We start from the raw sequence: 21,390 nt of genomic DNA on the forward strand, positions 1-21,390 counted from the left end.
ACACTACAGGTTGCTTACGGAGACGCACGCAATGAATCAAATGTAATTGATTACTTGTAACCAATTAGATTTCTTGGTAATTCTGTTAATTTAACGATTATTTTTTACTCGGTAATAACCGCTGTAATTCAATAAATATATCAGTAAGTGGTTATATGAAAGCAGTTACTTTATTAGCGGAACAAACTGTTACAGAAGACGGAGCTTTTTGCTCTTGAATTTGGTAGGTGAAACTGTGCTCCAAAAGCTTAAAACCTTCAACAATTTTTGGCAAGAACTACCGTCGGACAGTCGGGGTCGTCAACACGGCGGCCTTGTGGATGCACCTCTTTCGATAGACATACCTGAACTTCACACACCTCTCTTCTTCACTGCGCTTTAACCCATATGCAGTAAAACTCACTGCTAAATTCGTCGCTTATCGTAGCCTAGACTTTTACGCATGCAGAAATGTATTGGTCGTTACACGTACATCATACATCGTACAAACGTACATCAGGCCCGTATCTCCATGATACGTGACTCACACACACTTGTGTTAAGATGGTAACGCAAACTGTATTGTGAGGGCTGACTGATAAGAGTTATATCTTTAAACACAATGCAAATTTATTTACTTTTCCGAGGAACGCCAACTTCTGCAGGCGCTCATTAAAATTATTTGGTTCTACATGGCTAAGAAGTGAAAAATACCGCTATGAGCACCGCTATATCTCGGCCGACAAAGAAAGGCTTTATGCGGTAATAGGGCTTCTCTCTAGCGCTTCTTTATGGACGCGCTGCGCCATCTAGTGGCACCGCCAAAACAGCATGCGAAGCCCTCGAAATGAGGAGGGGGCCGTGCCGGTGCCTGCGAACGATGAGTAGCGCCTTCACTTGTGGCACAATGAGTGGCACAGTACTGCCACTGAAGTACATTTAACTTCTCACTGAAGTGCTCAAGTATATTTAGGTAACCGAGCAGCAACAAGGCTGAAAGTGAGGCAAGTTGGACACCACTTATTCATGTATTTATTCTGTCCATCAATGCCCAATTCGCGCTGCTTTTCACCATAAACAACTGCGGATGTTTTTATTCATTCTCGACATTTTTGGTCTGCCATGGTATTTCACGCGGGAAAATTGAGCACTGGTAGGCGTATCATTCGCGTAGTGTTACATCGTAGCGCATTTCGCACGTTTCGGGTAGAAGCATATGCCGTTCCTGCACACACCCACCCAGCATTCACCTCCTGTACCAAGATCTTTCCTTGATGGGCTGACCTGTGAAAGAATACAGATAATAATGACTTTTAGCATGGTAGTAAAATCTTTCCATTACCCAGCTAACTTTGTGTTCAGTGATAAATATTAGGCAAAAATATTAATCAGATAACGTAGCATTGCGCCTTTCAGAAGGTTGTTTTTCGTAAAATATTTCAGTAAGTATAGCTAAGAATCCTGCATTGACTAGTAAAACATGTGGCAGCCAGCTATATCCAAATGTGCCAAAAGTGTAGTTGACATCTACACAATGGAAATCATTGAGAATTTGTAGAGAACGGTTGTATGAAAATGTAGCTGATGTGTAGCGAATGGTTACGTAAGATTACGATGCTACAGTGTACTGAAAACAACTAAGATATAATGATCCTAATAGCAATATGCAAGAGTGTTCAGAATTAGGCTTTTTGGTTTTCTTAAATTTAGGCACTGGAGGCACGCGACGACCACCTATGCAAATAAGTTATGTGGCCAGGGGGACACAAATTTCCATGATAACTATTGCTGTCAGCAGCACAAATAACTAAAATTTAATAATTAACTTTTTGACTGCAGTAAGGGGGTATGCTTGTATTGAAAAGTTAGAGGCAGTAGTGTTTCTAAACAGTATCAGTTGGAAGAATTCCTCTAGCCTGTCTGTGCTCCCAGATATCCGACTTCAATGTTGAATTGTCGTTCGCATGATTACGCATGCAAGAGATTGAGGATCGACGCAAAGCACCTTCCCTATGTGATGCGGCTTTTGCGTGTAGCATTAAATATTAACACTGTAGCCGATAAGCTGTTGTACATTCATAATGTTGTGGAAACTACTCAGCTTTACTGCGCAGTGTCCACGCTCGAGACAAAGGCCTAGTGCGACCCGCCGTGGTTGCTTAGTGGCTATGGTGTTAGGCTGCTGAGCACGAGGTCGCGGGATCGAATCCCGGCCATGGCGGCCGCATTTCGATGGGGGCGAAATGCGAAAACACCCGTGTACTTAGCTTTAGGTGTACGTTAAAGACCCCCAGGTGGTCGAAATTTCCGGAGTCTTCCACTACGACGTGCCTCATAATCAGAAAGTGGTTTTGCACGTAAAACCCCATAATTAATTAATTAATAAGGCTTAGTGCGTCATGCATATATTAGAAGATAATAAATTATGCAGATCAAATGTTTGAATCTACCTCAAACAAAGACTTTCGTGAAGCAGCTAATGAAATGCAATAAAGTTGCCCACTTCGTTCCTGCATCTTTATCGTAGAGTAAATTGGAGCGCACATAATGGCACGCGCAACTGGCTTGTTCCTCGGCATTCCTTCTTCATTATTTGAAATGTACGGACCACTTCCTCGCAGAACTCCCAATGGGGGCACGTGAAATAGTATGGAAATCGGCATCGTGATCAAGACGTCGACACGTTTTTTATCCCAAGTTGTAGGTATGTGCCACAGTGTGGAAAGTATCATCGTAATAAACACCTGGGCTGCTATCTTTTACACGTTCGAAAAGCCGACGTTCGATTTCTCCTCACTCGGTTGGAATAGGCTGGCCTAGGCCGTGATATCGGTGCAGCCTGGACAATCGCGCGAGGCGAAATTGTACGTCGGCTTTTCGAACGTGTACAAGATAGCTGCCCTGCACACGTTCTTTGGTCGATCCGCGATTGCGGGTATGTTCAGTGGTATGGAAATAAATTTCATCAGCATCAAAACGTTGTGATCTGCTCGAAGAGATAGTTTGCAGCCCGATATGCGCCGCCAATTTTCTTGTCGAATCCCCTGCTTTGGGTGGGTGCCATCGTGTGGAAATGAACATAGACAACACGCGATGACCATCTGAAAGAGGTAGTTGGTGTGGCCGCGAGAGAAGCATAGGTTGTTCGTGTGCGCCTGAATATTAAGTTTCAGGTAGCCTAGAGCGTAGGAGACCTCTAGGTGCAATTTTGTTGCAAGAAGTAAATATTTTTGTGACCTAGCTGTTTTAGAATAGGGCTGCTGCTCTAGTGGCCAATGTCCCAACCAACCAGTGGGTGCGCTTTTCTTTTTTAAACAGTGATGTTGAATTTACTCGGCAAGAATCCGACCAGCGATCGATCAACCCATACGAAACCCTGGGAGGGTAGGGAAAGAAAGCTTCTGCGTAAAAAATTAGCAGTATGGTAACGAGTAGGTAATGCGAATATGTAAGCCTTAGGTGTGGTGCGGACTAGGCGGCTCGATCTCGCGGAATTACTTGGGGGTCTAAATATCTTGCTTTGTACATGCCATTTAAGTGAAAAGGATGTTTAGAGCGTTCACTTTTAAACTACTGACAATTTTCTAAGAATAAACGGCGCAGTCAAAGTCAGTATCACTACCACGGCTTGATGACAATAGGAAGATTCTGAAAAAAAAATAGCGGTGGTGTAACGATGGTAGCGCGACCACGACGGCATGAGGACAATGGGATGATCGCGACTGTATGACGATGACGGTGTTGCGAGGACGGCGTCACAAAGACGGTGTGACAGGGACCGGATGATAAATGTGGGATGACGAAGATCGAACGACGGCGATGGCATAACGACAACGGTTTGTCAACATGCATGACCACTACCCAATGACGACGATGGCATGACAACGACACATCAATCCCGAGAACGACGGCTCTACGATTCAAATGATAAATGTGACGTTGGATGATTAAAGTGGAAAAATGCCGGCTATATTAGGACTATCACATGACTGCTGACGATGACATAAGTCATGATGAAGGCATGAAATGGCCCGATGATGTCTGTACGACGATGGTGGCGTGGCGAATACGGCATAACATGAATGGGATCGCGATAGAAAAACTGCGACGTCATTAAAATGATATATTATCACGGTGACATAAGAACGATAATCTCACGACGACACAATGACTATTATGGGGTAAAAACCGCGACAACATCATTATTGAATGAAGGCACCATGATTACGATGGAATGGCGAATAAAACGTGATGATGATGGAAGGACCACGGGTTCTAATGGTGCATTTTGCCGCCCCTGATGCGTGGAGGGCAACATCTTCTATAGTCGGGAACAATTGAGGGAGGCAGGAGAAGCCCCGCCCAGATTACGAAACCACAGCAGAATATTGCCTGAGCGAATAAAGAAATAGTCCCGCTGACGGGACACGTCACAGTTCGAAGCGCGGGCTGCCATGTTCTCAGTCGGCGGGATCGCCGGTCAGCCGACTCATGACGGATGTCTAGTGCGCGTGCCCATTGCTGGAGGGTCTTGTGCATCCGCCTTTGAGAGGCAAATGGCGCTGCCTTCTAAAATTTTACGCGAATGTAGTCTCGTAGACCCAGTAAGGACTTTTCCGCACGTTCACTACATGTCTTATTGTGTCCAAAAACAAGCGCGAGTGAAGAACACAGTTGCCGTATGACGCGTTTTTTAGCGTTTGCAAGCAATGGCGCGCCATGCATTACGGAGGCTACGCACAGACTTCGCGGGGACGCCGCTAGAGGGTGCCGAGTGTTCTTTAGGAAGTAAAAAGAGGAGGGCCACTACAGTATGCGCCTCATACCTAACTGGTTTCGACATCGCTAATAAGTTGTGGCGTATTATTAATTCAATGCTAAGGAATCTGAACCTGGCAACATTTAACTTAGAACGCTATCCAGTGAGGCGAGTCTAGCAGTGTTATTGGAGGAATTAGAGGGTAGTAAATGGGATATAATAGGGCTCAGTGAGGTTAGGAGCACAAAAGAAGCATATACAGTGCTAAAAATCGGGCACGTGCTGTGCAAGCGGGTCTTAGCGGAGAGACGAGAACTAGGAGTCGGATTCCTGATTAATAAGGATATATCTGATAGCATACAGGAATTCTATAGCATTAACGAGAGGGTGGCAGGTCTTGTTGTGAAATTTAATAAGAGGTACAAATTGAAGGTAGTACAGGTCTACGCCCCTACATCCAGTCATGATGATCAGGAAGTCGAAAGCTTTTATGAAGACGAGCAATCGGCGATGGGTAAAGTCAAAACAAAATACACTATACTGACGGGCGACTTCAATGCCAGGGTAGGCAAGAAGCAGGCTGGAGACAAGTCAGTGGTGGAATATGGCATAGGCTCTAGGAATAGCAGGGGAGAGTTATTAGTACAGTTGGCAGAACAGGATGATATGCGGATAATGAATACCTTTTTCCGCAAGCGGGTTAGCCGAAAGTGGACGTGGAGGAGCCCACATGGTGAGACTAGAAATGAAATCGACTTCATACTCTCCGCAAACCTGCAATCATACCAGATGTAGACGTGCTCGGCAAGGTGCGCTGCAGTGACCAGGATGGTAAGAATTCGGATTAGCCTAGACTTGAGGAGGGAACGGAAGAAACTGGTACATAAGAAGCCGATCAATGAGTTAGCGGTGAGAGGGAAAGTAGAGGAATTTCGGATCAAGCTACAGAACAGGTATTTGCTTTAACTCAGGAAAAGGACCTTAGTGTTGAAGCAATAAACGATAATCTTATGCGCATCATTAAGGAGTGCGCAATAGAAGTCGGTGGTAACTCCGTTAGACAGGAGACCAGTAAGCTATCCCAGGAAGCGAAAGATCTGATCAAGAAACGCCAATGTATGAAAGCCTCTAACCCTACAGCTAGAAAAGAACTGGCAGAACTTTATAACTTAATCAACCAGCGTAAGACAGCTGACATAAGGAACTATAATATGGATAGAATTGAACATGCTGTAAGGAACGGAGGAAGCCTAAAAGCAGTGAAGAAACTAGGGATAGGAAAGAATCAGATGGATGCGTTAGAAGACAAAGCTGGCAATATCGTTACTAATATGGATGAGATAGTTCAAGTGGCTGAGGGGTTCTATAGAGATTTATACAGTACCTGTAGCACCCACGACGATAATGTGAGAGAGAATAGTCTAGAGGAACTTGAAATCCCACAGGTTACGCCGGAAGAAGTAAAGAACGCCTTGAGAGCTATACTAAGGGGGAAGGCAGCTGGGGAAGATCAGGTAACTGCAGATTTGTTCAAGGATGGTAGGGACATTGTCCTAGAAAGACTGGCCACCCTATATACACTGTGCCTCATGACCTCGAGGGTACCGGAATCTTGGAAGAACGCTAACATAATCCTAATCCATAAGAAAGGGGACGCCAAAGACTTTAAAAATTATAGACCGATCAGCTTACTGTCCGTTGCCTACAAAGTATTTACTAAGGTAATCACAAATAGAATCAGGAACACCGTACACTTCTGTCAACCAAAGGACCAGACAGGATTTCGTTAAGGCTACTCAACAATAGGTCATATTCGCACTATCAATCAGGTGATAGAGAAATGTGCGGAATGTAACCAACGCTTATATGTAGCTTTCATTGATTACGAGAAAGCGTTTCATTCTGTCGAAACCTCAGCAGTCATGGAGGCATTATGGAAACAGGGTGTAGATGAGCCATATGTTAAAATATTGGAAGATATCTATAGCGGCTCCACAGCCACCGTAGTCCTCCATAAAAAAGCAACAACATCCCAATAAAGAAAGGCGTCAGACAGAGAGATACGATCCCTCCAACGCTATTCACAGTGTGTTTACAGGAGGCATTCAGAGACCTGGAGTGGCAAGAATTGGGGATAAAAGTTGATGGAAAATACCTTAGCAACTTGCGATTCGCTGATGATATTGCCTCGCTTAGTAACTCTGGAGACCAATTGCAATGCATGCTCTCTGACATGGAGAGGCAAAGCAGAAGGGCGGGTCTGAAAACCAATCTGCAGAAAACCAAAGTAATGTTTAACAGTCTCGGAAGAGAACAGCAGTTTACGATAGGCAGCGAGGCACTGGAAGTCGTAAGGGAATACATCTACTTAAGGCAGGTAGTGACCACGGATCCGGATCATGAGACTGAAATAACCAGAAGAATAAAAATGGGCTGGAGTGCGTTTGGCAGGCATTCTCAAATCATCAACAGCAGGTTGCCACTATCCCTCAAGAGAAAAGTGTATAACAACTGTGTCTTACCAACACTCACGTGTGGGGCAGAAACCTGGAGGCTTACGAAAAGGGTTCTGCTGAAATTGAGGACGACGCAACGAGCTATGGAAAGAATGATGGGTGTAACGTTAAGGGATAAGAAAAGAGCAGATTGGTGAGGGAACAAACGCGGGTAAATGACATCTTTGTTGAAATTAAGAAAAAGAAATGGGCATGGGCCGGACATGTAATGAGCAGAGAAGATCACCGATGGTCATTAAGGGTTACGGACAGGATTCCAAGGGAAGGGAAGCGTAGCAGGGGGCGGCAGAAAGTTAGGTGGGTGGATGACAATAAGACGTTTGCAGGGACGTAATGGCCACAATTAGTACATGACCGGGGTAGTTGGAGAAGTATGAGAGAGGCCTTTGCCCCGCAGTGGGCGCAACCAGGCTGATGATGATGATGATTATGATGACGAAGTGCGTTGACATTCATCTCGAGATGAGCCCTGCAGAATCATTTTCTCATTAAACAGCGGTAAGTTGCCAGCGGCACATATCTAGTAACCCAAGTTGGAGGCGAAGATTTTCATCGACGAATGGCAGGCACCTGCTAGTTCATAGCCAGTTTCGTTGGCATCAAAAGGTCTTTTCAAGACCAACAAACACCGAGTTGAACGTATCCAGTGCTCCAAGCCCGCGTCAAGGAATTTCCTTGAAGAGCGTTATACATACCCCGTTCCGCAGCTATATTGACCAACGTCGGAATAAAAGAGCTTCGTTGAAGAGCGCTACATATGTTCATATTGCAATTTACTCAGTCAGCCATGTTAGATTAACGATTGGCATTGAGCCCTATTTCCTCAGAACGCAGCCCGATGCCGTACCCATTGAACCATAGATTACACAGTGACTTAGGTTGGCGGGAAAATAGTCACAGACATAGATAGTTACACAGCGAGATAGCCTGGGCAAAGTGAGTGAAGTACCTTAAGAATGCCAGCGCCATACTAAGTGTTTAGGGTTATGCTGGAGGCCATGTTCATGGCTGGGCGGAGCATGCTGCAGAGCAGGCCCTGTAGACAAACTGTAAACATCGCCTCGCTATGGTGACCGCTTCGCGTCACTAGCATTTTACTGGAACAAAAGAAGATATTCTGTGGCGAGGTAGAGCAGTGAAATATCTTCACATAGGAAAAGAAAAATAGTTCGTTTCCTAGACTCTTTGACGTGAGCACTACCCTCATACTCCGATATTACCGACAACAGCTACAGCGCTTCCCAAATTATATAGATGCCGTCAGGCAACATTACTCGTAACAGCACGAGATCACACAAACCTAAATCACCCGCCATGGTTCCTTAGGGGCAATGGTGTTGGGCTGCTCAGCACGAGGCCACGCCATTGAATCCCGGCTACGGTGGCTACATTTCGATGGGGGAGAATTGTAAAAACATCCGTGTACTTAGGTTTAGGTGCACGTTAAAGAACCCCTGGTGGTGCAAACTTCCGGAGTCCCCCAGCTCGCTTCGTACGTGGTAGCCGCAGTCTACCAGCAGGAACTCCGCACGAAACGCCGCGACAGGTTGGTCCTCGGAAAGGAACGGAGGCTGCAGGCGCAGCCACTGTCCTGCGGTACTTCAAAGTGCAACTGGCAACAAGTCAAGCTCCGAAACACTGAAATCTTTCTGTGAAGGGCCAAATCATCCAGAAAATCAGTGACAGATTTCCCGGTGTTGTGGTCGCTAAAGGGCGGAACGTCCAACGTCAGCTTCGTCATTGCTACGGGCCTGCGCGCGCTCGTGACCTGTGCACGTGGCGGCGGCAATGTCCGCGTGTCGAGCCGTTAAACTCTGGCATAACGCGGCAACCTGGCCCAAAGGCGATGAGCCCATCGCGTCTTGTCACTCACCGGTTTCACAGGCTCCAGTTCTTGCCACAGTCGAGGCTTCAGGTTGCTGTTCGTCGTCTGCCAAGACTGCCTTGCATGCCAAAGAGAGCATCTCCATGGAAAGCAGACAAAGCAAACCAGGGAACCAAGGCGCAAAAGATATGTGCGTACAAATAACGCCGTACAAGCAGCAGTAAACCAAGCCATTCATTATTGGGCAGTGCGCACACGAACGAAACAGAGGAATGAAGACAGGGCAAGCGCTGGTCTAACTGAAATTTTTTAAGAAAAAGATTATATAGCAACTAATTAGGAACGGCATGTGGATTACAAGAATACGTCATCATGTACTCACGAGCAAACAATGAACGAGCTCACTTCGTTTGCCAGGAGAACTGACAGTTGGCCTATAGAAATGGCCTTGTTTTTTTTACTATGCGCTATGCCTCATTGTAAACCAATCACAAAAGACACCACGCTACCGTCAAAAGGTCAAAAGCCCCAGCTAACAAACTAGAGCCTTCTGAGAACCACCAGCTGGTCCCACGTTACTGGCGCCAAATCAGGGCTCAGGGCAGCGACACAGAGCCAATTGCCAGCTGAGGTTCTCATTGACGACACCGGGTGCAAGAGCTACTCAAGAAACAACCTTTACTGCCCGAAGCCTTAGGCCAACGGAACCACTTCCTCGTCGGCGCTGCACGCGCTCTGGCTCCAAGCTGGCTGCTCGTTTTACGGGCGCCTGAGCCAGGCCCAGAAGGTGATGATGGCGACGCAGCGGCGCAGCCATGCAGCCGGCGTCCACAGACACACACACACACGCACACACACACACACATGTGTGTATATATATATATATATATATATATATATATATATATATATACATATATATATATACACTAGAGTTCCAGAGCATTGATAATCGCGGAGCAAGGGCTCAACGAAACGAAAAACGCGTACGTAATATGCACTGACCAAACAACGACCTCCATCTCGACGAGGCTCAATATTTTCGTCGTAGCAGTCCTCAGAAATAACTTCCTCCTGTAAAAAAGAGTTCACGGTAACAAGAACCATCTATTAGCTCATTAAGATTGAGATATTGTTCATGTTCCTTATCTCCTTCAGATTTAATACTCTTGCAAGAAATTAATGGAAATTAAAATAATGTTTCGGGCCCGCATGGTTCACCATGTATGATTGATAAACAGGTATATGTCTGTTAAATATATATCTATAACTGACAGAAGCATTTCCAGGCTCTTTCACTTCTTTTTCACACTGCTGGCACATTCTTTGTCGTTGCCGTTGACGTTCCGTATAATGTCCAGGGCCAATAACACCGTCGTCGCATACCGTATGCTGTATGTTCGAGTGAAAACATGCGAGGCTGAACCGACGACCCCGCCTGAATCTCGCGTGCGCAAGAGAGGAAAGCGGAGGAGTGCGCCATCTTCCGTTGCGTGCAAGGAACCCTGTGGAGGCAAGGTAGAAAGGCGTTGTACTTCGGCAGCAGCTGGAGCAGCTAGATACGCCGCGGCCGCGCGCAGGCTTTGTCTTGAAAGCGATCAGCTTTGGGCGCACAGTCCAAGCGGGGCGGAGCCTTGTAGCTTTGTACGTGACGTGTTCTAGCCGCTCTGTGTGCGTCGAAGCGACAGACAACACGAAGCTCGCTTCGCGCGCTGCTGCTGCTGCTGCTGCTGCACTTCCTCCCGCTAGTGTTTTAACAGCGAGTGCCCGCGGCCATAGAGTGTGTTGTGTCGACGTTTGCCTGTGCGCAGACGTCATGCTTGGTAATTTGGTTAGTAAGCGAGTGTTGACAAGTTCATACAGCCGATAAAACTGCCAGCTTCGCTTATATTGGCTATCCGCTATTCTGTCCTATCGGAATCGATGCGGCGGCTCTCGGGCGACATTTTGTAATAGCATTTCACTATATATATATGTATATATATATATATATATCAAGAGAGAGAGAGAGAGGTAAAATTGTGGTTTGCCCCCTTCCCTCAAGAAATAGCCGATACGTCACTGCATGATGGGCTTAATTCTACGCGAAGCTAACTTTGGCAAAGGCAGGTTCCTATACCTGTGGCTGGCACACACGTTCAGTAAAGGAATCTCAGTCGGTGGGCTGTTCATTCACTAGGGGAGCCAATTTTTCTGCGGGTAGCAAGCGGCGGTCATCTAGTGTAGAGTAGCAGCGCAGAATGTTGTGAATGACTCTAGACAAGAAGAAACGCCCTGTCTCCGTATGCAAGTGACATGGACCCCTTTCTTCAGGATCACAACAGCGCGGGTATTTAGGTTAAGCGTGGAGACGAAGAAGACGTTGTTGGTTTGCTTTTAGGACTGATAAATTGTGTTGGTTGGTGGCGCTGTTCCACATCCTCGTCGACCCAACGTCGTTATCCTGGTGGCGTTCCTCTATATTATTCATGCTGGACACCGCTTCCCGGAGCCAACGATCGAGCATGGAATCGCCATCGCACGTCGAAACACTGGTCCGCCGTTTTAGTCGTCGCCTGCTAGGCCTAGCGCCCGAGTCCAGTCCCCTGTAAGAAACTTCGAGAAATTGTTTGCCTCCTACAGTTATCGTGACTACCTCAGCTCCATCGCAGGTAACACTGCAGAATCGTATGGATCCGGAGAGCTTTCATGGTGATGCCTTGTAAGACATCTAAAATTGGCTAGACCAGTTCGAGCACGTCGCCAAGTAGAACCATAAGACCAGCTCGGAGGACAAACTATTTATATCTGAAGGACAATGCTCGTGCGTGGTACTTCAACCGGCAGAGGAGCTTTGCCATGTGTAACGACTTCCGCGATGCCTTTACAAGCATCGACAGAAGTCAAAAGGCGCAGCGTCTCCTTGAAATCGGCATTCAAAAATCCAATGAGAGCTTTGCAATTTTCTCAGAAGACATGGCCCGTCTTTTTCGTAGGGCAGACCCCGACATGCCAGAGGAAATAAAGCTGCGGTATCTCTTGCGGGGAGGGAAAGAGCAAGTGTTTGCCAGCCTTGAGAAATCCACCGACAACAGTGGTGGAGTTCACAAAAGAGGCTGCAGCCATTGAACTGGCCCTACAGCAACGATACCACCAGCATGTCATGAGTAACTTGGCGGCGAACACTTCCGTGCTGGCAGCAAATAACGACCGGCCTCTGCGCGAAGTTGTCCCATAGGTTGTGCGAGGAGAGCGTCGGCAGCTAGGATGTGTTGTTGCAGCCAACGGAACCGGCGCCAGCGTTATCTTTTGAAGCTGACGTGGTCCGGGAAGAATTGAGCTAGCTTTTTCATCGCCAGTCCTTGGTAACGTGCCGCGGCGCTTTACTCATGCGGAGACTGTTCGCCGTCCAATCAACACAACTTCGACCACCTTGACACCCACAACTAGAACATCACCTACGCTGGAAACAGAGTCTATGACGATACCACCGTCGACTCTACCGACCCCGCCGATGACGTCAGCAAGAACAATGCCGTATCTTCGACATGCGCACACTACTCCTTGTCTCCATGGAGAGTTGCCGCCGAACTATCAGCGTCGGAAAACCGATATGTGGCACAACGCCGACCGCTGACCAGTGTACAACCACTGTGGCGAAGCTGGACACGTCTATCGAGTTTCCCAGAAATGGAACAGCTATCGAGCCACTCAATACCCAAGCTTTCCTGCTAACTATGCCTATTCTCCGTATGATCGTCGACGCACCTACAACGATGCGCCTGTGAAGAGTCAGCCGCAAAATACGATGACGCCTCGACCACATTCTCCTTCTCCCTTTCCTGCGCGCTACAATTCGCCGACTCATCGTAGTTTTACCGATGTCATTAGGGGCAGGTCCCCTAGCTCTCGACGGGGAAACTAGCTGCAGCGACCTCAGGGGGTGAGGTTGCTACTAATTTAACTTCTCCGCATCGCCCGTTATCGACGAATGACAACGTGAAGACACGGATGACGAAAAAGACGCCGGATACAACTAGGAATACGACGGATGCAACTACGAAATACGTAATTGACGTCGTCAGCGCCGACGTCATTGTTCGCATTTAAAGCCACCAAGTAGCCGCGCTTGTTGGCACTGGCTCCCATTTTTCAATCATAAGCTTACAGCTCACCGACAAACTAAGGAAGGTAAAGACACCATGGCATGTGTCTGACATGACAACCGCCGGAGGTCAGTTGATGACACCTGCTGGGAAATGCACGGCCCGCCTCTTTAAGGCCGATCCACACGACGGACCAAATTCCTCTTTTGGACCGCGGTCCCCGCATCACGTGATAGGGCGTCACCAGTTCGTGCGTACCGCCGTTGGCCCGCGCAAGACCGCGGCCCTCGCGGTCCAACAAGTCGCCGAGGCTTTTCCCGCTTCCGTTTTGGCGGCGGGCCGCATGCAAACCGCAGCGATTCTGGCTTCGCCAACGAATGTTGTCCGGCAACAGTGTCTTCAGCCAAATCCATTCTAGTTTTGGGCTCAGCAAAAGCCAGTCAAGCCAGTCGTTTCACGTCCACCGTTCCGCCTACACGTGCGTGCAGCAGATATATTTTTTTAAACACCATGTGTGGAGTGACGAGGAGGTTTTTTTTCATTTTGTATACCTCGTTGAGCAGTTCCCGGCTTTGTGGGACTCGAGCGGGAATGATAACAATAACACTCTGGCTGAGAGTGTAGCTGTTTGGTCCGCTCTGCCGTCTGCTATGGTGGTCCGCCGTGTGGATGTGCTCAGCGCCGGACCGGACCGCGGCGGGCCGTGACGTCGCATCACGTGACCGATCGGCCCGCGGACTTGGTCCGTCGTGTGGATCGGCCTTTATCGCCGGTTCAATCTTCGTCGCCCCTCTCGTCACAGGTCGTTCACGTGCTTCGTATGAAGCCGCACTCTGTAGACTGACAAGTCGCAGTTTTTTTATCGCTGTTTTCGAAGCCTCTATCGTCGGTACGATGATTTTTTCTAAAAGGGGAGCAAATAACACTCCTATATTTGGCACAACTATATTGCAGCGGGTATGTGCCAGTGGGGACGAGGTTGAAGTAGCGCGGGTTTTTAGGTTAAACGTAGAGGCGAAGAATACATTGTTGGTTTTCTTTGACGACTGCTAAAGCGTATTTGGTGGTGATGGTGCTCCACATCCTCGTTGAACCCACGTCCTTGCAATATGTACGTGCCACGCCTAGATGACCAGCAGTAGGCTTGTGCGGAATTTTGCTTGAGGGCTGTCGCGTGTGCGCTGTGCGCAAACGCAATTAGCGGCCGCTCGGTGTCGTCTGGTTTAAGGTTTTGACTGTATAAGTCACAATCTTGCAATACCAACGTACGGAGCGATGCGTCCTTAGTTGTATAGCCTAAACGGTCGATTATCGAACGTTGCCCTCGGCCGTGGAACTGTACGTCATGAATGTCAAGTACGTCCAAGATAGACGAAATTTTAGTCTCGTAGTTGGCAATGTCGGGAGGATCCATGGGGCACCGAAACAAGCAACTGAAGTTTTCATTGAAGCGGCTGGACTTGTAAACAATAGAACAGGTGCATATCCGTAGGCGCAACACCGAGAGACCAAGCCAACCGGTGGGGTCCTTGAGCGAGGATAACCACGGTTTGGCATGGTGATGAAAGGACACAGAAAATGACCGGGTGAAATGATACAGCTGAAAGCTTCGAAACCCGAATGAAGGCACATCATTTGCGCTCAATGATTGAGTAATTGCCCTCGAATGGAGAGCTAAGACGGCTGGCCTACGTTATGACGCAAGCTTGATCCCCTTGACGTTGGACAAGCATACCAGCGACGGCATGGCCACTAGTGTCAGTGAGAACTTCTGCTGGAGCGCAGTCATCAAAATGGAAGGGAGGCGAACTGCAAGAATGCCTGTGTGCCATGCATTTTGTGCACGCAGAACCCCAGGTAGCCGAAATTAATCCAGAGACCTCTACGACGGCGTGACTCCTAATGGGTTTGGCACGTAAAGCCCGATACCTTAATTTTTAATGCTCGGCAGAGTTACACGTCCATATTGAGTTATATTTATGTCACCGTACCAGGCACGGAGAATTCAGCCCCTCTCCTTTTGCTTGAATTAAACAAAAAGTGATGCTAATAGACTAGATGAAGGCTCTTTGACATCTTGTGCCGTCATGTTGTTCATTCTTGTATGATTCGCCGCTCCGAGACAGGGGCGCGGTCGATGTGTATCATCTGATACTGCTTACATCGCCAGTGTTAACGCCATGACAAAATGTAATAGCCTCACCCAGTGAGTGGTATTCGAACACTAAGTCTTATTGAAGAGAGGTGGGGAAAATGGTGGGGAAATGGGAAAAAAGCGTAAGAATGTTCGTGTTGGTATGGAGGCAGGTTCAAGGCTATCCTGTTGTCAAATTGCTAGCTGTCTGCTGCTTTCTATAATTAAAGCTAAGAGAGGAAGCCGATTAGGCTGCCTATATTAGTTACATTCAAAAGCACTTTGTGGGCATTTTAATACTGCAGGGTCACCTCAGTGAGCGGAATTTCTTGTTTTCCGAAGAGTAGCGGCCACGGTACGAGGGTAAAAGGACTGGTGGGCTGCCGCCGAAGGAGACCACTACCTTTCTGACGACGAAGAACGACTGGTTTAGGGGCGCCTGTAGCTGGAAAGGGTGACTTGACGAAATTCAGCATTTAAAGCTGGATGCTGCTCTCTAGACGACGTACATTTTGGGTGCTCCACTTATACAATACCGACTATCAGCTGCGGCAGTAGCGCGCAAGCTGGCTATCCGGAGACCACCTGAAAAACATAGGTCAGTAGTTATCCAGCTGGGTTGTGTTCACGAAGAAGGAAGGCTGGGCATAATGCGCTATGAACTGGCGAGGCTCGTCCTTTTCGGTGGCGTGAACTGAACTGAACAAACGGAGGAAAGACCAGCATTCCCGCTATTTTGATTGACGGCAGCTTTAATTAAGGACACAGTTGGTTGGTTGTTCTCTAAAACACCAAGAATAACGGCTGCTGGGGGCAGTGATTCCAGCTCGCGGCGAAAATTGTGCCTCGGGCTTGGTTTCTTCCATCGTTAGCTGACATGATAGATTCGATCCTCGCACAATAGTTTTGCGGCACTGTTGGGCATCCAACTGAACGCGTCTTGAAAATGGCCACGTTTTGTTGCTCCAACCGACAGCAGTAGTGTGAACTTTATGGCAGTTACCGATGAGTCGGGGTTTGAAAGTGCCGCCAGCGATGCCTTTCATAATGTGTCTGCGATTATGAGCTTCGGTTGTGTTGGTGCTAACATTTTTACACAAAACTAGCACATCCTGAAGGTTCGACAAGTGTGGCTCTGTTGATATTTGGGAATAGGATGCGAGCTCTGATTTCGAAACCAGCTAACAAAAAAAAGCTTAACAAAGAAATAAGCCACACTGTTTTCAGATATGCATTATGTGTAGTCATCCTCGTCCGTCTCGTAGAAGACATGCGCCGCACTCGTAAATAGAAAATGACGTTCGCGAACATCAGCGTAGCGCCCCACCTGTTGCGACAGCAAGCCCTTTCATACATGACAATTTGTGTTCTGCGTCCAGGCCGCACGTGCCGCAAGATGTTTCAGGGTCTGCAAGACGTGAAAACATAACTTGGTCGCAAGGGTTGCTCTTTGGCAGCCCTGACGCTTATTTGGTCATTGCAAGAAAATGTAGGCAGCAAGCGCCTCAGGCTTGCGTATTTCTTTGAAAAGAAAGGTCACGTACGCCGCACCTCTCACACAGACCTTACAAGAAAGCGTACGGTTACAGGCATTTAGAAATGACAGGTGGTTACAGCCGTAAGTGGGAAACAAGAAGGCTTCCAAGATCACATATGAATTATTTTCCACTTCATCTTCCTCTTAGGGAAACCATCGCAATACTTTTGCTTTAAATACCATGAGAGAGTTGTTACATTAACAATCAGGGTTTATTTACGAATATGTACTTGGCGACCACTGGATAGGACAAGAATGTACAGCGATCAACGTCTTTCACCACCCAATCTTACGAAAGTCGTATTGCTACACTCGCATACAAGCGCCCAGCGTTTTTCAGCCACGCGGTTGTTGATTAAATACTTCAGTCGGGCCGTATAGTGAGCTCGGTCTTGGCGGACCATCTTCTGCTAGCACTGACGCGAGACAGTCAACTTCACTCAGAAGGTAAATCACGACGAATGGTCCAGCATAGCGGGTGACCAATCTTCAGCACAAGGCGTGTTTGCTCCAGGTCGGCGAGAAACAACTCCGCGAGGCTTCTTTAAGAGCTCTCAATGACCGGCTTGAGTCTGGCGAGGACTGCCTCCGATGTTCTTGCGAATGGTTGCAGCCATATAACCCCGCACTGTTCACGCTGAGGACAGTGGCCTCTTCTTCGTCATACCACCACTCCTACATCCGAGTGTCCTCCGCCAACTTCACAATGCCCCACTGCGGCGAACTTGCGCGTGTCACGCGCCTACAACTATGCAAGCCACCGGTTCTCCTGGCCTGGTTTCACCAGCTCCATGTGGCATTAGGTATTTCTTACAACGCCAGAAATAAAATTTTCAGACATAAGAGCATAGAAAAATAGCGTAATTCTAGCGATAACAAAAAATTAACGCAGGTGTGGCCATCTAGCCTGCGTATGTGAGAGCATGCTACACTATATATACAGCTAATGTGATGTGATTTCAGGTGCAAGCGCTCGCTCTGCCTGCATTCAAAGGTAACCCTGATCTAGCGCTAGACCATGCGTTAAGCAGTTCGAAGGACATCGCTATTTACGATGCTCAGCATGTTTCTTAGCTAATGCCCGACAAGCTAAATAAGACAGAAATTAACTGTTAAGAAAGTTTGTGTGTAATCGATGAGCTGGCATCATAATTCAACTTTAGCTTTTTACCACGGTGGTTCAATAATTGCAACTTTGTTGATCAAAAAAATTACTGACGATTACGTTACTTCCTAATGCGAAATTTGAGCGCAGCAAATAAGCTGTTTCACCTTTTCGATAGATTGAGGCAAAGAAATCGAGCAGCACATGTATGCGCTATCACAGAATTTTTTTTTTATTTTTCACACGTATTCCTTTAACAAAGACTCCACTAGGTAAGCTTCTGCTTCGGCGGCACGCACCTCTGGATTCTGACGGCGACGGCGCTGGGCCTCTGCTCTGCCAGCTCGTTTAGCAGCAGCAGCAGCAGCAGCAGACGGAGGACTTCCATCGGTCGTCTCGCTCATGGCTCAGAAAGAACTGGCAGATAATTTCGCAGTGGCGAACGGCAGCGGCAATTTCGGCTCGGGCGGTGCACATATACAGATTCGCCACCACCGATCTGGCTCTCTGATTGCCACCGCACAGGGCGAGCGGCAGCGGCAATTTCGGCTCGGGCGGTGCACATATACAGATCCGCCGCCACCGATCTGGCTCTCTGATTGCCACCGCACAGGGGTTGCATTGGAGGAGGAGCGAAGAAAGGAATTAAGTTCGAGCCGGCGCTTTGACAACCGGAGACTCGCAGGAAGAGGGGGGAGGGGGGCGGCGTGTACACCCAGCGGCAAACGATGGGGGCAGAAGCGCGCGCAGGAAGCGGACAACACGATAAAGGGAGGAGGGAAGAGATAGCAGCGACTGACTGATGCCGCTGACGCCGATAGTGAGTCAACCCCAGCTGTGGAGTTGGTTTCAGGGACAACGCCGCCGATGCCGACACAAACAATATGATACCCTCGCTTCCGCAGCGCTAAGAACCAGGTCTAGACGTGGGAAGGTGGTCACGTATTCGTCGACGTGCCGGGGCCTACGTGAAATAACCGGCGCGTCGGCAACTGAAGAGCACCCTATCCGCCACACAAGAACAGGGGGGGGGGGACCCTTTCCTCCTTTTCTGCATGGCGGCGACGGTGTTCTATGCAGTCACGTTATCTTGACTCTCTAGCGGCGTCAGCGGCATCCAGCGGTATCAGTCGGTCGCTGCTAGCGCTGGGGGGATGAAAGGGGGGCGGAGCTGCGTACGAGGCCGACGACAACGCGGACGACGACGCGAAACCCAGGAACGGACGCCAAAGAGCTGCGCTCTAAAAGAAACCTATGACAACTTGAACCTCTTGCGTCTTTCGGCGCAACACACCACACCACAACGAAGCCAAACGCATTGTAACTGGACTCCCAAGGTACACAAGCCTCGAAGCGCTTAAAAGTTGTAGCAAACTCAACAACCTCTCCGAGCTCGTAGACATGCACATCTATGCACAAGAGACGAGACTTCGCGCCACAAAAGCCGGGCTACACACGCTCATGCTCCTCGGGTATGACGTCCACAAAATGCCGATTTTGCCCAACAACACGCCACCGTGGGAAATCACGGCTCTCACTGATGGCAGGCCACTTCCTCTCAATATGGACCCTACTCAGCGAATGCGGCGCCCTGCATATGCCAAGAGGCATGCTAAGACTACGAGTTCACTCTCCTTGACTGAACGCATCGTATGCACGGACGCTGCACTGCCTGCAGACGACGGTAGTAACGCCTGTTATGCGACTGCGTGGTACGACCAGACAAATGAAAATCAGAACCGCCGCCATCACATATCAGCAGAAGCGATGTCCAGCACCCGCGCTGAGCTAATGGCCATCGTAGATTATTTGGAGTGGGCCCTCGCAACTTCATCTCAAACTGACCCTGTTCACCATCATGTGTACACAGATTCCCCGGCTGCCCATCGGGCATGTGCTAATATTATTTACAGAGATCCCGTACTGCAGAATATCCGGCACCAGGCACGCCTGCTCCGCGAATGCGGTCACGATGTCACCATTCACTGGGTCCCTGCGCACTGCGGTATCCCTGGAAACGAGAAGGCTCATAGACTGGCGCGCGCTCATCTCTCTACCGGGCTAGCCAGGGCCTCCGATAATCCTTATCTTCTCTTAGCTACCCCACCTGAGGTAGCAGACCCAATGGCAGACAAGCATGCGACCAAACAACGACGTGCCGCCTACCTCGCAGCAGTGGGCAATCCACTCTCTATACCGTCACTTCCACCGAAGGTATTCACACGGCGAGAGTCAGTCTTGCTTCGGAAAATCCAGACAAGCACCCTCCTTACTCCTCACTTGTTGAACCGTTTCCACAAGGGTGGCACACCACCACCCGTAAGTGGGTTCTGCTCCATGTGCACATGTCGTGCTGATCTAAACCACCTTTGTTGGTAGTGCCCCCTCTACATCCCACCAAGGCTTCGTGCCCTGGCCACCATACAGCGGGGACCCTGGCCTTCTTCTCTCCGGACTTGGGCTTGCCCGGATACCACGTCTCCGGACCATGCCATCGAGCTCTGGTGAGCACTGCTGCTGTTCCTTCAGGACCCTGCAGCACCACCCGTCGGCGATCGGCTCCGCGACAGCCACAAGCGTCATGCCGCCCCCACTTAGCTGCCTCCAGGACATTCATTAATAAAACGGAGGCAGCCTTACCCTTCCCCTTTTCCAACAACACCCCTCCTCTTTCCACCGCAGCGTCTTCGACGCATTTCATGTGGAATAAACGTGGTTTCATTCATTCATTCACCACTATTCAGTTCGTCGGTCAGTGGAGCTTACATCGTTGTAAAACCCATGGACAACTGAGGTAGGCGCGCTTGCTCGGCGACGCTGTCCCAACCTTATGAAAGTCACTCCCAACTACAGCGTCACCCCATCTTTGTGACGTACGGCCGTGGTGTATATGGACACTTTCCGGCATGTGGTAACATTCTGCACGCAACACTATATAAGGGGACATAGTATAGGTCGGTTCACGCAAACTAGAGTAACGTAGCCAAACAATTCCTTGAATATTTTTTGCACAAAAATATTGTTGCCATGCCAGTTTGTGATCTTTATAAGCATTTCAATTTCTTGAAGAAATCGTACATGGTTGAGCCCAATAACTGCAATTTTTGAAGGCAACTACACATTAAGGAATCGCGAATTCAAGGCATCACTTACCCAACCGGTGAAATAGTCTGGACGCGTTGTTGTTGGCACAGGTTTTAGTGGAGCTGCTGCAGTAGTGAAATAAATGGGCTTAGAGGTTGAAATTATTTCGCTTATTTGGAGAAATGCAGTGTTAGGCAGAAGAATCAAAGTACAATAAAGACATTTAGTATAGAGTAAAACGCTTGCCTTAGCGTTAGCGTGAGACACAATGCTAACACAGATAGACTGCACTGCATGGCCCAAAACACACGTATAGGTTAGCAGAATGGAGCGAAAGGCTAACTCTAGCACAAAAATATACGGCAC

General features: G+C 48.4%; 1 long non-coding RNA gene across 1 annotated transcript; it reads right to left on the reverse strand.

The window, feature by feature from the left end:
- Nucleotides 1-1,001: 1,001 nt before the first annotated feature.
- LOC142574211 (uncharacterized) lies at nt 1,002-21,152 on the reverse strand. Its single transcript, XR_012826455.1, has 3 exons — nt 21,094-21,152; nt 10,085-10,153; nt 1,002-1,263 (listed from the first exon to the last, which is right to left on the reverse strand). It is a non-coding gene; the product is annotated as an uncharacterized LOC142574211 (long non-coding RNA).
- Between the last annotated feature and the right edge of the window lie 238 nt (nt 21,153-21,390).

Source organism: Dermacentor variabilis, chromosome 3 (assembly GCF_050947875.1).
Source record: "Dermacentor variabilis isolate Ectoservices chromosome 3, ASM5094787v1, whole genome shotgun sequence".
Classification (NCBI taxonomy): Eukaryota; Metazoa; Arthropoda; class Arachnida; order Ixodida; family Ixodidae; genus Dermacentor; species Dermacentor variabilis.